The sequence below is a fragment of the Macaca mulatta genome, chromosome 14, assembly GCF_049350105.2.
Source record: "Macaca mulatta isolate MMU2019108-1 chromosome 14, T2T-MMU8v2.0, whole genome shotgun sequence".
In the NCBI taxonomy this organism is placed as follows: Eukaryota; Metazoa; Chordata; class Mammalia; order Primates; family Cercopithecidae; genus Macaca; species Macaca mulatta.
In genome coordinates this window covers 20,095,001-20,108,348 of record NC_133419.1, presented here as the reverse complement: position 1 = coordinate 20,108,348, position 13,348 = coordinate 20,095,001, and the positions used below count along the sequence as shown (strand labels likewise).

Here is a 13,348-nt window from a genome sequence, read left to right as displayed (position 1 = left end):
TTTCCAGTAGTACTTAGGTACTTATCCCAGCCTCATGAAGTTTCACCCCACGCATTCCTAAACCAGTATTCAGCCAAATATTTGAGAGTCTCCCTCTGCAGAAAACTGGCTCTAGTTCTTGCTCTCAATCTCTCTCTCTCTCTCTCTCTCTCTTTCTCTCTCTCTCACACACACACACACGCACCCACATCTCTCTCCTCTCTGTTATGTCCTACAAGTTCCAGCTGCCCTCAGCTTCCACAAATTCCAGCCTCCACCTCCTCAAGTCAATGAAACTGCTGGGCTCTGTTAGATTTCCCCTTTTTGCCAAGTGTCACAGGGCTTACCTCATTTTTTCCCTTCTCGGCCTCACAGTCCTGCATTGCCTGGGAACCACGTTTTGAAATATATGAAACAAAGTTGTTTCATATATTTTATTGTGGCTTTTTTATGTTTTTAGCCTGAGCGTAATTCTGGACTCTCTTACTCTCTCGGCTAGAAGTGGAAGTTCCCCCACCATCCCAGGTATGGTGTTCTGTTATCTATTGATTTTTGTTCATAGTTCCTGGTTCGTAACTCCCATATCCCTTGTGATGGTCTTTTGTTATCATGTTGGGTATGTTAGGCCTCAGAAAACAGAATGTCTCTTCTGCCCTCCATTTGCCTGCCCCAAGGCAGGACTCTAATCTTCCCACACCTTTCTGATGGTGGGTCTGAAGACTCTCTCCAGAGAGGGTCCCATCCTATACACTCGGGGAAGGAATGCTGACATCATGAAGCCTTCATAAAAACCCAAGAGGACAGGGTTTGGGGAGTTTCAGGATAGCTGACCCCTGGAGGTTCCTGGAGGGTGGGGTGCCCAGGGAGGGCATAGAAGTTCTGCCCTCCTTCCCCCATACCTCACCCTACACATCTCTTCACCTGTATCCTTTGCAATATCCTTTATAATAAACCAGTGAGCATAAGCGCTTCCCTAAGTTCTGTGAGCCGCTCCAGCAAATGAATTGAACCCAAAGAGGCCATCATGGGAACCCCAACGTGAAACAGGTCAGTCAGAAGTTCCGAAGTTCACACGATCTGACACTATCTGCAGGTCAGAACTGGATTAGAGCATACCCAGCTAGTGTCTGCTGCTTGACACCTGGGGAAAAACCTTCATGCATTTGGTCACAGAAGTCTTCTGTGCTGATGACTGTTATTGTGATGTGAGAGTAGAGAAGAAACATGGTTAGAGAGAGTTTCCCTACACGCTAGGATTTTCACATAAGAAACCAAGTCAACCTAAGAGGAGGCTGTTGTCAGCATGAAGGCTATAGTTGTTGGAGATGTAGAGAAGACGGTGTCCCCTGCTTCCCTCTGGCCCTTTCTGGGCCTGACACTGGGAAGCAAAAACAGAGCTGGTTAGACATGTGAAATTAGGGGTGCCCAGAAAGTTTCAGGGACTCTAAGCAGAAGGAGGTTTGAATGCCAGGACCTTTGAACAAGACAGCAGGACCACAGGGTTAACAGTGTATTCAACAGCACTCCTGGGCTGTGATTTGCTACGATCTGTCGCCAAGAAAAAAAAAAAAAAGCCATCAACAAGACAGGAAGAAAAGAATAGAAGAAAATATATAAACATGGTAACAAAACCCTTTTTCAGCTGGGGCTTATAGAGGTTTTATGGTGGTTTTTTTTCCTAAGCAAGTGGCAGTGAAACCTTTATTGCACCTCACAGCCTCCCACACCGTTTTTTATGCTACATAATGTGTTTGCAAGTTTCTGTCCATCTCTCAGTCTCCCTGTGCTTTGTCCTATGAAACCATTGGTTTCCATGGCAACCAGACTGTCAGATCAGGGAGCCAAATGAAGGGACGGAGGTCTTTAGTGCACCTCTGGGGACCAACAGAAGCCCGGGCCACAGATAGGAAAGGGATATGGGAGTAACCACAAGGGTCCTTCCACCAACCAGGACTTCCCCTGCCAGCTTTGCACCCCTAGGTGGCTGCCTGGTGCATCCACAGGCTGGTACTCCTGGAAGGACTCGCCCACCATTGAGCTCCTTCCATCATTGACATTTATAAAGCCCCTGGAATATACCCCAGTCTCTGGGCAGGTGGCAAGACCCAGAGATGAATAAGACTCGGTCCCTGCCCACAAATGACAAGCAGTCTGCCTAGAGAAATAAAGGTAAAAAGAGTCTAGAAGGAACATTTATTAAGTGCTGACTATAATCCAGGCACTATTCTAGCAACTATATACCTTAAATTTTAGTTTCCACACACACACACAGAAAAACCCGTGATTTAGTTATTTGTACTATTTGCATCATGGAGCTTTACCCATAGCTTATCCAAGGTCACATAACTGGTCAAAGGGAAAGTCAAGATTCACATTCAGGTCTGTATCTGCCTCAGCCTCTACTGACCGGTACAACCCTATCCCACTCAGTCATTCTGTCTCTTTCCTCTAAATCTCTTTTGTCTAGGTGCCTCAGAGTTTAAAGAACTCTCAGAAAGTCTTTCTGTCTCTCCCTTTCTCCCCTGCCTGGATCCCTTACCATCCCTCTGTGGCCCTGTCTTGCCTCTCATTCTTGAAATAAATGTATTATTGAACTAAAGCCCCTGGAACATGAATTAAACATAGGAACAAATCCCAGTGTGGCCTCCGAGCCCCATGCTGTGCTGACGACATTAATGAAGGGTCACACAGCCACATCCCTGCTTAAGTCTCTGAAATCCCCCTCGCTTTGTCCAGACAGCGGGAGGAAACAGCTGACATCAGAAAACTGGGAGACCCTCAGGGAGAAAGAAGCTCTTTAAAAATAGCTCTCATAGCAGGAGGGTTCTGCTGGGCTAGTCTTCCCTGGGCTGAAGGAGAGCCAACATCAGCCACCCCTTCGACCGGCCCCAGCTCTACCCGATGGCTTCACAGGCTGCTCCCAAAGGGGCTCAGTGAAGGGAAACTCAAGCTTGTAAAGCTAACACTGCACTGTCAACAAGGCCAGGGGGCTAACAAGGCCAGGGGGCTAACAAGGCCAGCTGAGGCGGAATGACACAGAGCACTGCCTGTGCCCAGACTTTGCCCTCCTGACGGGCTGCAGACACTGACCTCCCCTCCCTAAGCCCCTTCCCCCAGGCTGAACAACCTCTGGGACCACAGAGTGTCACAGGTTCATGAGGCCCAACCTCCTTGTTTTATAAACAGGAACACAAGGCTGGGAGGGGGACAGCGATGACCAGTGACCACACAGCATCTCAGAATGGAGCCAGGACTCAAGCTAGGTCTGAGCAACAGATCTGGGTCCCTGGCCTGTGGGACGACCACCGCCTCAGTCTAAGACACAGGTCATCTTACTAAGAGAAGCACCTCAACTCCTTGGTGCCCTGGAGACTCCAGGGGCATGGCCTCTCTGCAGCAAATCTGGGGATGAGGATGGACTGCCACCCCAGGGCTTGGAAAAGGGCCCATGGGATCTGACAAGAGTGGCCCAACCCAGACAGAGGCCCAGGGGGATTGGAGGCCCCTGGACACCAGGACTTTCTAGGCCCCGGCTCCTGCCATGGGCGGGAAGGGCTGGCAGGAAAGCTACTGAATGAGTCACCCAGTTGCTTGGTTGCCTTTTCTGTGATATGGAGAAGGGCTGGCACCCCCCTTTTGGGGTGGCTGTGAACACAGTACTCAACAAGGTAATTAATGAAAAATTTCTAACTGGGTCCTGGCACCTGGCATGGCCTCGATACATTGCATAAACACACAGCCCCCTGCTCACAAGTCCTGCATCCCTGCGGGCACCGGTTCATATGGAAACTCTGTGGCTCGTGGAGCTCCTAGAAGCACCCAGACAGCTGCTTTCTTTATACCTTTCCTGGCCAGCCGAGTGACTCCTGAGTCTCCCCTGAACCCAGCAACAGATGTGGGGCCCTGACTCCCTCCCTTAGGGCAAGTCACTTGACCTCTCTGTGCCTCAGGGTCTCAATTTCTTCCATTAAAAATGAGAATAGCAACAGTGCCTGCTATATACATCTATATGAGCATGTGCACGTGCACACACAAACACACACACACACAAAATCTTTGTTCAACTTCATTGAGACATAATTTGTACACCAAATGCACCCATTTTTAATAGCTTTATTGAGATACAATTTATATACCGTACAATTCACCCACATAACATGTATAACTCTGTGGTTTTTAGTATACTGACATAGTTGTGCAACTATCACCCAATCTATTTCATTATCCCTCCCTACCAAAAATTCAAATCTATTAGCAGTCTCTCCCTATGTCTTCCAACCATCACCCCATCCCCAGCCCTAGTCAGCCACTAATCTACTTTCTAGCCCTATAAGATTTGCTAATTATGGGCAATATGATTTTTTGTGTCTGGCTTCTTTCACTTAACATAACGCTTTCAAAGTTCATTGGTGTTCTAGCTCATATCAGTACTTCATTCCTTTTTACTGCTAGACAATATTCCATTGTATGAATATAGCACATTTTATTAGCCATTCTTTGAGTTGTTTCCATGTTTTTACTACCATAAACAATGCTACTAGGAACATACATGTGCAAGTTTTTGTATGAACATACATTTTCTTTTATCTTGGTTACAATACCTAGGAGTAGAATTGCTGGGTCATGTGCATATGGGACCTTTTGAGGAACTGTCAGACAGTTTTCCAAAGCAGCTGTATCATTTTCCATTCCCACCAAAAATGTGTGAGAGTTCCAATTTCTCCACATCCTCACCAACACTTGTTATTATCAGTCTTTTTAATTATTATCACCCTAATAGACGTGAAGTGGTATTTCGTTGTGGTTTTGATTTGCGTTTCCCTAATGGCTGATGGATGATGTTGAACATCTTGCCGTGTGCTTATTGGCCATTTATATATCTTCTTTGGAGAAATGTCTATTGAGATACTTTGCTCATTTTAAAATTGGGTTATTTGTTTTATCATCATTAAGTTTAATGGTTCTTTATATATTCTAGGTACAAGTCCTTTGTCAGGTACATGATTTGCAGATATTTTTCCCCATTTTGTCAGTTGTCCTTTCACTTTCTTGATGACATTCTTTGAAGCTTTTAGTTTCCATAAAATCCAATTTATCTATTTTTTTGTCTTTTGTGTTCTTGGTTTCATACCTAAGATACTGGAGTAGGCAAAGCCTATATTTTACTCCTATATTTTCTAATAAGAGCTTTACAGTTTTAGCTCTTACATTTAGGTATGATTCACTTTGAGTTAATTTTTTTATGTAAAATGTAAGATAGAAATCCAACTTCATTCTTTCAAATGGGAGTATCTAGTTGTCCCAACACTTTTTTTTTTTTTTTTTTTTTGAGATGGAGTCTCACTTTGTTGCCAAAGTTGGAATGCAGTGGCACAATCTCAGCTCACTGCAACCTCTGCCACCCAGGTTCAAGTGATTCTTGTGCCTCAGCCTGCCAAGTAGCTGGGACTACAGGCACATGCCACCACGCCTGGCTAATTTTTTTGTATTTTTAGTAGAGATGGAGTTACGTCATGTTGATGAGGCTGGTCTCAAACTCCTGACCTCAAGTGATCTGCCTGCCTCGGCCTCCCAAAGTGCTGGGATTACAGGTGTGAGTCACGACACCTGGCCAATTTCGAAGATTACAATTTGATGAGTTTTAACAAATGTCTATACCCACAAAACCACATCTCATTTCGTCATCCCAAAAAGTCTCCTGTGCCAATTTCAGTCCATCCTCCAACCTCAGCCCTGGGCTACCACAGACCTACTTTTGTCCACTATAGATTAGATTTGCCTTTTCTGGAAGTTCATACAAATGGAATCACACAGTTTGTACTCTGTCTGGCATCTGTCATTATATTATATTTTTTTTTATCATTTAATCCTCCTGTATTAGAGTTCTCTAAAGAAACAGAGCCAGAACCAACAGGGTGTGTGTGTGTGTGTGTGTGTGTGTGTGTGTGTGTGTGTGTGTCAGAAGGAGATTTATTTTAAGAAATGGGCTCACACCAGTCCAAAATCTGCAGGGTGGGCTGGCAGGTTAGACAGGGAAGACTTGATATTATGGCTCAAGTTCAAAGGCAGTCTGCTAGCCAAATTCCTTCTTCCTTGGGGGAGATCAGTCATTTTTCTATTAAGGACTTCAATTTATTGGATGCAGCCCACTCACATTATAAAGGAGCTTTCCTCAAAGCCTACTGATTTAAGTGTTAATCTGACCTTTAAAAATACCTTTACATCAGCATCCAGGCTAGTGTTTGACCAAATATCTGGGTACCACAGCCTAGCCAAGTTGAAATGTAAAATTAACCATCACACCTCTCATCAGGCCCTTGAGGTGAGCATTATTATTCCTATGTGGCAGATGAGGAAACTGAGGCTCAGAGAGGGTAAGTGATGGGTCCTGTACTAATAAGTGGCAGAGTTGAGACTGAAACCAGTGCTGTTTCCCTATCTTCATGGTTACCTCTCCCTGGTTATCATCCATTAGTAGACCAAGAAGGATTTGTGATGTCCATCTATGACCATACCTTGTTGTGAACCCCCTGGGGTTCACATCCTGAGCTTTCTCCTTCCCTTGTCATGGGACACAAGGAAGGAGGTTACATGGCCCTGTGCCCCTCAGCCCCACAGCCCCTACCACCTGGTCCACTTGTTTGTTTGTTTGTTTGTTTGAGATGGAGTCTCTCTCTGTCGTCCAGGCTGGAGTGCAGTGGCACAATCTTAGCTCACTGCAACCTCCACCTCCCAGGCTGAAGGGATTCTCCTGCCTCAGCCTTCTGAGTAGCTGGGACTACAAGAGCACACCAGCACAACCAGCTAATTTTGGTATTTTTAGTAGAAACAGGGTTTCACCATGTTGGTCAGGCTGGTCTCGAACTCCTGACCTTATGTAATCTGCCCACCTTGGCCCCCAAAAGTACTGGAATTACAGACGTGAGCAAATGTGCCCAGCCTGTGGTCCACTTGGCTTCATACCTAGCTAGCCTCTTCCCTCCTCAGGCCCACCAGACCTGCATTGCCGAGTGTTCCTCACTGCACCTGCCTCCTCTCTCCCAGCCACAAAGAGAAGCAGGAATCTCTCCACTCCTACTGCAGGTGACCAGAGCTCCTCCCCAGACTCTGATGTGCTGTCTCTCTTTATTTCTTTCCCAGTGGAGAGCACCTTCTTCCCTCATTCCTCCCAGTCTCCTGCCTGGCTGCCATCCCATTGTCCTTTCTATAATTCTGCTGAAAAACAAAACCTCTAGATTATTCTTTCTTCAAGCTCAGAGACTGGGGAAGGAACAAGTGTAATTGAAGTTGCTCACTCTTTTTTTTTTTCAGATCAAGCCTGAAAAGAAAGCATCCAGAAGGTTCCAAAAGCTACCAGAATTGAATGAAAATTGTCAGACCCTCCAGGAGACTCTTTGAGTGACCAAAGGAAGCAGATCCCTTCTCCCTCATTTAGGAAATAAAACCCACAGCAAGATCAGCCCTCAGATCCTCCAATCTGACCTCTCTTAGTTCAGGTACCAGATCATTTGCAATTCACATTTAATGTAATCTGGATACATGTAATGCCTTGTTCTTTCATCCAAAGAGCCAGCTCTCAAAGTGTTAGGAAAGACTGAGGTGTCTTAGCCTGGGTTTACCCACAGCAGAGCTCAAGGCAGGTAGTTTATTTGAGAAGTGGCTGCTGAAAGTGGAAGAGAGGACAGGGAAAGTGAAATGGGGAGGGAGAGAAATCCAGTACAAGGATGTGTCATGGAGTTGATCATCTGAGGGGCCTTGTCCAGGCAGAGCATTTATGCACCAGCCTGTGACCCTCATTGATCCAGGCTGGCTCCACTGGCATTAACTCCCCAACACTCGTAGTTGATCGTGAGTCAGAGGACTCCCACAAGCATCTCTGACAGGAGCGTCAGAGAGGTCTTGGGCAGGAGGCAAGGGGCATGTACTATGGCTTGAGGGAAGTACTGTCTGATTATACCTGCAGAAAGCTGCTCAAAGCCTGCATGTAGCTGGCCATGCAGCCGTGGCTGCAGTGAGAAGTGTGGACAGGAGGATTTTTAAGTCACGTCCAAGAAGTGACCAATACAGAGAAGCGGTTGGAGGGAGGATGTATCTCAGCAGGAGCAACACAAGTGAAAAAACTGATCCTTGTTACTTCATTCGAGATGTAATGCATTTGTCAACAAAGCACAAACTCAGCACAGCCCACAGAATGAAAGAGGGAATGGCCTCCACCTAGCAGTCACGCCATCCTTGCAATCCTGTGTTCAGTGTCATGCAGACAATATGGACAGTGTTCAAACACATAAACAGACACACATAGGAGACAATAGAGGGAACTGGGGCTGTTCACCAAGAAAAGGAAAGACGTAAGTTTGCAGGGTTATCTTTTCAAAGTTTGAAGGACACTTCTAAATCATCCTCACAAAACTGGTCCCGTCTCCCACCCCCACCCCAAGATGTGGTTTCTGCCTTCTGTGCATCCCCTTCTCTGTGCTACCACTGCCCCCAAATCTCCCACCTAGTTGCTCAAACCAGAAACATGGACACCTCCTTGATTCCTCTCCTAGTCACCAAGTCCTGTCCACTTCTCCTAAATCGTTGACTGTCTTGCACTTCTCCCTCCACTACTGCTTCTGTTCTTGTTTGGGGCACTTTCTCTCTATCTCTCTGCACCATTTAAATCTCTCTCTTCAGCTCCTCCTGCCGTCCCTCAACCCATCCTCCAGGGAGCCAGAGTCAGCTATAGCCACTACCATGCCTTGAGCCTCCACAGACTCACCACTGACCCCAAGGTATAGTCTACATCCTTACCATCACCAACAAGATCCGTCCTTTAGGGGCACCAAGGACAGATGTGCAGGTGGTTCCCTGTGCAAGGGGCCAGCCAAGGTGAGGGGTTGTGGATCAAACTTTGTTCTACCCAACACTTTCCAAGCAGTGCCTTTCTCCAGTCTGCACAAAGGTGCCTCCACTTGTCAACCTGGGTTGTCTCCACCTGCAGGAAGGACTCCCTTCTTTAATTGTTGAATAGGCACCCATTCATTTGAAAGGAGAAACAAGGTGTGTAGGCTAAGATCATCCATGCAAGTATTAACCCTGCTACTTGCTGGTTGTGTGACCTTTGGCATGTTACTTCAAACCTCTGCGTTTCAGTCCTTGTTTGCAACATGTGGCTAATATTGGCAAGCCTGGGGTGCAGTTGTGAGAAGGAAATGATGTTATATGCAAAGTTCTCTTAGCATCGTGCCTGTCACATAGTAGGTGATTAATACATGGTGCTTATTAGGTGTAATATTGCTGTTGTTTGAAATTCATGTCAGAAACACATGAACCCTGGCATGTCTTCACCCCACTCCACACTGAGCCACTCCATGGCGGTGCCCTCATTGTTCTTAACAACCCCGCCTCCCTGATCCTCTGATCTTACCCTTCCTGCTTGATGGTTCATCCCCTCTTTTGATGTCCATGTGTGGCCAGGTGCTTCCACCACAAAGAAGAGGAATGATAGTAAGAGCTCAGTAAACATTGGCCATCTGGATGAATGAATGAAGGAAGCCCATGAATAGCTCCCAAGGACAACCTGGTTTGTGTCCAGGATCTTAGGATCTCTGCACTCCCTGGCTCCAGCTCCAGAGAGCAGAACCCTAGACACTCAGAGCCCAGGCAATAGCAGGTAGGGGAAACCACTACACTGGCTATGGGACAATTCAGGTAGTGTACAGTAGTTTATTGGAAAAAGCATGGACTTTGCAGTCAGAGATCTGTGTTCAAGTCCTAGCTCAGCCAGGTAACTTTGGGTGGACCAATTTCCTCTCCAATCTGTCTCTTCATCCGCAAAACGACAGTGATGACGATAACAATGATGGCTACACTCTCTTCATGGAAATTTGTCAGGATTGAGTGAAGTATTTCATGTAATCAGCTTGAAGCATAGAAGATGCAAATGGGGTTCTTTTTTTTTTTTTTTCTGTATCTGTACAGGTAGGCCTGATGATGCTGCAGTAATAAACAACCCCCAAATCTCAGTGGCTTAACAGCACACAGGCTAATTTCTCACTCACACTCCATGTCCATCACAGGTTAGGTGGGAGCTCTCCCTGTGTCATTCTCACTTAGTAACCCAGGCTGATGGAGCGGCCATCATCTCCCATATGGCTGGTTGCAATGGCAGAGGGAAAGAATGTTCTAGAAGGCCTTGTTTCTGCAACTACATGCTGATATACATTACTTCAGCTCCCAACTCATTGGTCGGAATAGCCACATGACCGCATCTAACAATAAGTGAGCCAGGAACCACAATTCTACCACATGCCCCCAAAATGGAGAGTCAGAAATAATTGGTGACTATGCTAATGATCACCAAAGTTATTCATTTGTCTTGGTTTCTTTATCAGCAGGATGGGCATCACTGCTTCTGCCCTGTACTTAACTGGAAGTTGGGGATGATCACTGAGTCCATGCAGGCTGCAGGAGTTGAACTCTCCCAGGGCTCTGAAGTCAAATCTGCTCTTCTAAAGCTTCCTAGACCTCTGCAGAGCTGAGGCTGCAGGGCTTGGAGACAAAACAGTGAGGTCCCTGGCAGGGGCAGGGAAGTGGTGAAACCATCATTTTCCCGCTTTCAGCCCCACGGAGGTTGAGCTGGAAACTTTAAGACCTCCAGGTTCCGAGGCTCACCAGATATTAAAAATGAAGATGAGAGCAAAGCTGTGTTACAGAACCTTGTGGCCTACATTAAGTGTTAGCTTGTAACTACTTGATGCTTTCACCACCGCCTACGCACAATCCAGTGGCTGATATGAAACCTCATTTGGAAATAACTCTGAAAGTCTAAATGCCATGTCCACCATGAGCATGAGAGCTGTCTCTCGGACAAAGGGAGAATGAGGAGGAGGAAAAGGGAGCCCCGGCCTTCAGACTTTTTGGAAGGGTTCTCCGTGAGCTCCAGCCTTGTCTTGCAGGGATCAGCAGCTCAAGTGTTGTGGTTATAGGGTCAGTTCAGCCTTCAAGGCAGTGCCATTTTGTGTTCAAAGTCTGAGACTGTTCACTCTGGGCAGGACATGCAGCTATGACTGAAGCCCTAAAATCTCCCCACAAGCCTCTTCCCAGGCTTGCCATTTCCCCGCCAGCAAGCCTTTGGTATAAGGTCTCTGGGGGACCTGATAACAGAGAGGAATAAGCTGGGATCCACAATGGGCCCCAGAAGTCCTTGAAATTTTAGGTAGAATTTGCTCACCAAAAAAGCTTTGGGTCCTGAGCCAGAGTGAGGGATCCTCCCAGGGACCCGGATATAGCCTCTGTAGGCCCTGCTTTCTTCTTTCACCTTCCACTTCTCCCTCTATCATCGAGTCTAACTGCTCTCCTCTCTTCTGACCCTACCACGGGTATATCTGCTGACTCTCTCCTGACCCTACCACAGGCATATCTGGCCAATTTGAGCCACAAAGAGACATGCCGTTCATTCATTCATTCATTTAACAAACATATATTGAATGCCAACTGTATACCCAGCACTGTGCTGGGCCCCGGAGCCTCATCTGTAACAATGAACAGAGAATATGTCTCTATCCTTACAGAGCTTTTGGTCTAATGATAAAGACCTTACAATCATAAACAACCCAATTTATTTTTATTTATTTCTTTATTTCTTTAGACAGTATCTCATTCTGCTGCCCAGGCTGGAATGCAGTGGTATGATCATGGTTCACTGCAGCCTTGACCTCCTGGGCTTAAGCTATCCTCCCTTCTTGGCATCCCAATGTGCTGGTATTACAGGTGTAATTCAACTGGGCCCAGCCCCAGTTGAAAATAATAATAATGGGTAAAGCATTTGAACCCACACTTCACCAAGAAAACATGAATGGCAAATAGGAAAATGCAAAGGTATTCACCATCAGTAATCATCAGGGAAATGCACATTCAAACCACAGTGAGTTAATGCAGCACATCCATTGTAACGGCTACAGTTAAAAAGACTGGCCATCCCAAGTGTTGGCAAGGAAGTGGCTGAAGTGGGACTCTCATACATTGCTGGAGGGAGTGTAAAATGGTACAACCACTTTGGAAAACAGTTTATCAGTTTTTTAAAACATCAACATACACCAAACCACATATGACCCAGCCATTTTACTCCGAGGTTATTTACTCAAGAAAAATCAGAACATATAACCATACAAAGATTTATACACAGATAATTATTGCAGCTTTATCTCTAATCACCAAAAGCTGGACTCAACCCAGATATCCATCAACAGTGAACAGATACAAAAATTGTGCTATATCCAGAGAATGAAATACTACTCTGCAATGAAAAGGAACTACTGACACACACAACAGTATGAATGAATCTCAAAATAATTATGTTGAGTGAAAGAAGCCAAAAAGTGCATATATCATACAATATTTTAGTTGTATAAAATTCTAGAAAATGCCAACCAGAAATTAGATCAGTTGACTAGATCTAGGGTGGAGAGGGTTGGCGGGAGGGAGGGAGGGATTACAAGGAGTCATGAGCTAACCTTTTAGGGAAGATAAATATGTTCATTATCTTGACTGTGGTGATGTTTTAATGAGTGAGTATATTTGATTGGTGCAAAAGTAATTGCGGTTTTTGCCATTACTTTTAATATATTTCAAAACTTATCACGTTTTAGGCCCTAAATATGTACAGGTCAATAATGCAATAAAACTGCACAATGAATTGTTTAATTAGAGGTGAGACTAAAGAGCTTCAAAGTGAATGTTCTGGACACTCTGAAAATCTACAACTGGAGAAGCCAATATTGCCTGGGGACTGAGAGCCACACCCCAGAAAGTGATGCTCAAGTTGAGATGGGAAAGATGGGTTGGAAATGGTGGGGCAGAAGGGTGAGGGAGGAGGATGCTGGGGGAGGAAAGAAAAATCCTGGCAAAGGAAATTAAGTGTGTCAGGGTCCTAGGGAGTGGGGAGGCAGCATGGTGAACCAGAGGGGCTTAGAGAAGCCAGAAAGGACAGAGGGAACACTTGGCATATCATGCCTTTGTTTTCTCTTGTCCAGATGCCCAGTGGTCCCAGGTAAAGGCCCAGGCAATGGAGGCTTCCCATGGGGCCCTCTACCTCTTCACTGCTCCAGGTGGGCCCAGGCTTATCAGACCATGAGGCCCCCATAGCCTTCTCAGGGGCTCCTCCGTGCTAGCCAGGGAATCAAGGTCAACACAGGCTCCACACTCCCCTGAACCCTGCACCTATCCCAGGCTTGCTGAGGGCCTCTAGAGGACAGCTTCTGTCCCTCCTACCACGGGTCAGGTCTGCAGCCTGACCTGGCCATTCCTCCAATGTTTGGAGGATCATTGCCTTGCCTTCATTCAGGAGCCAGATTGCCAGGGCTAGAATCCCAGCTCCACCATTCAC

At 46.1% G+C, this 13,348-nt stretch overlaps 2 long non-coding RNA genes across 2 annotated transcripts in view; one reads left to right on the top strand and one right to left on the bottom strand.

The window, feature by feature from the left end:
• Positions 1-13,348, top strand: part of LOC106993243 (uncharacterized) — a 227,929-nt gene that overhangs the window by 142,450 nt on the left and 72,131 nt on the right. The window contains exon 4 of the long non-coding RNA XR_001439429.3: positions 7,291-7,475. This is a non-coding gene — a long non-coding RNA (uncharacterized LOC106993243). The remainder of the gene's footprint in view (positions 1-7,290; positions 7,476-13,348) is intronic.
• Positions 1-13,348, bottom strand: part of LOC106993242 (uncharacterized) — a 145,870-nt gene that overhangs the window by 96,898 nt on the left and 35,624 nt on the right. The window lies entirely within an intron of this gene.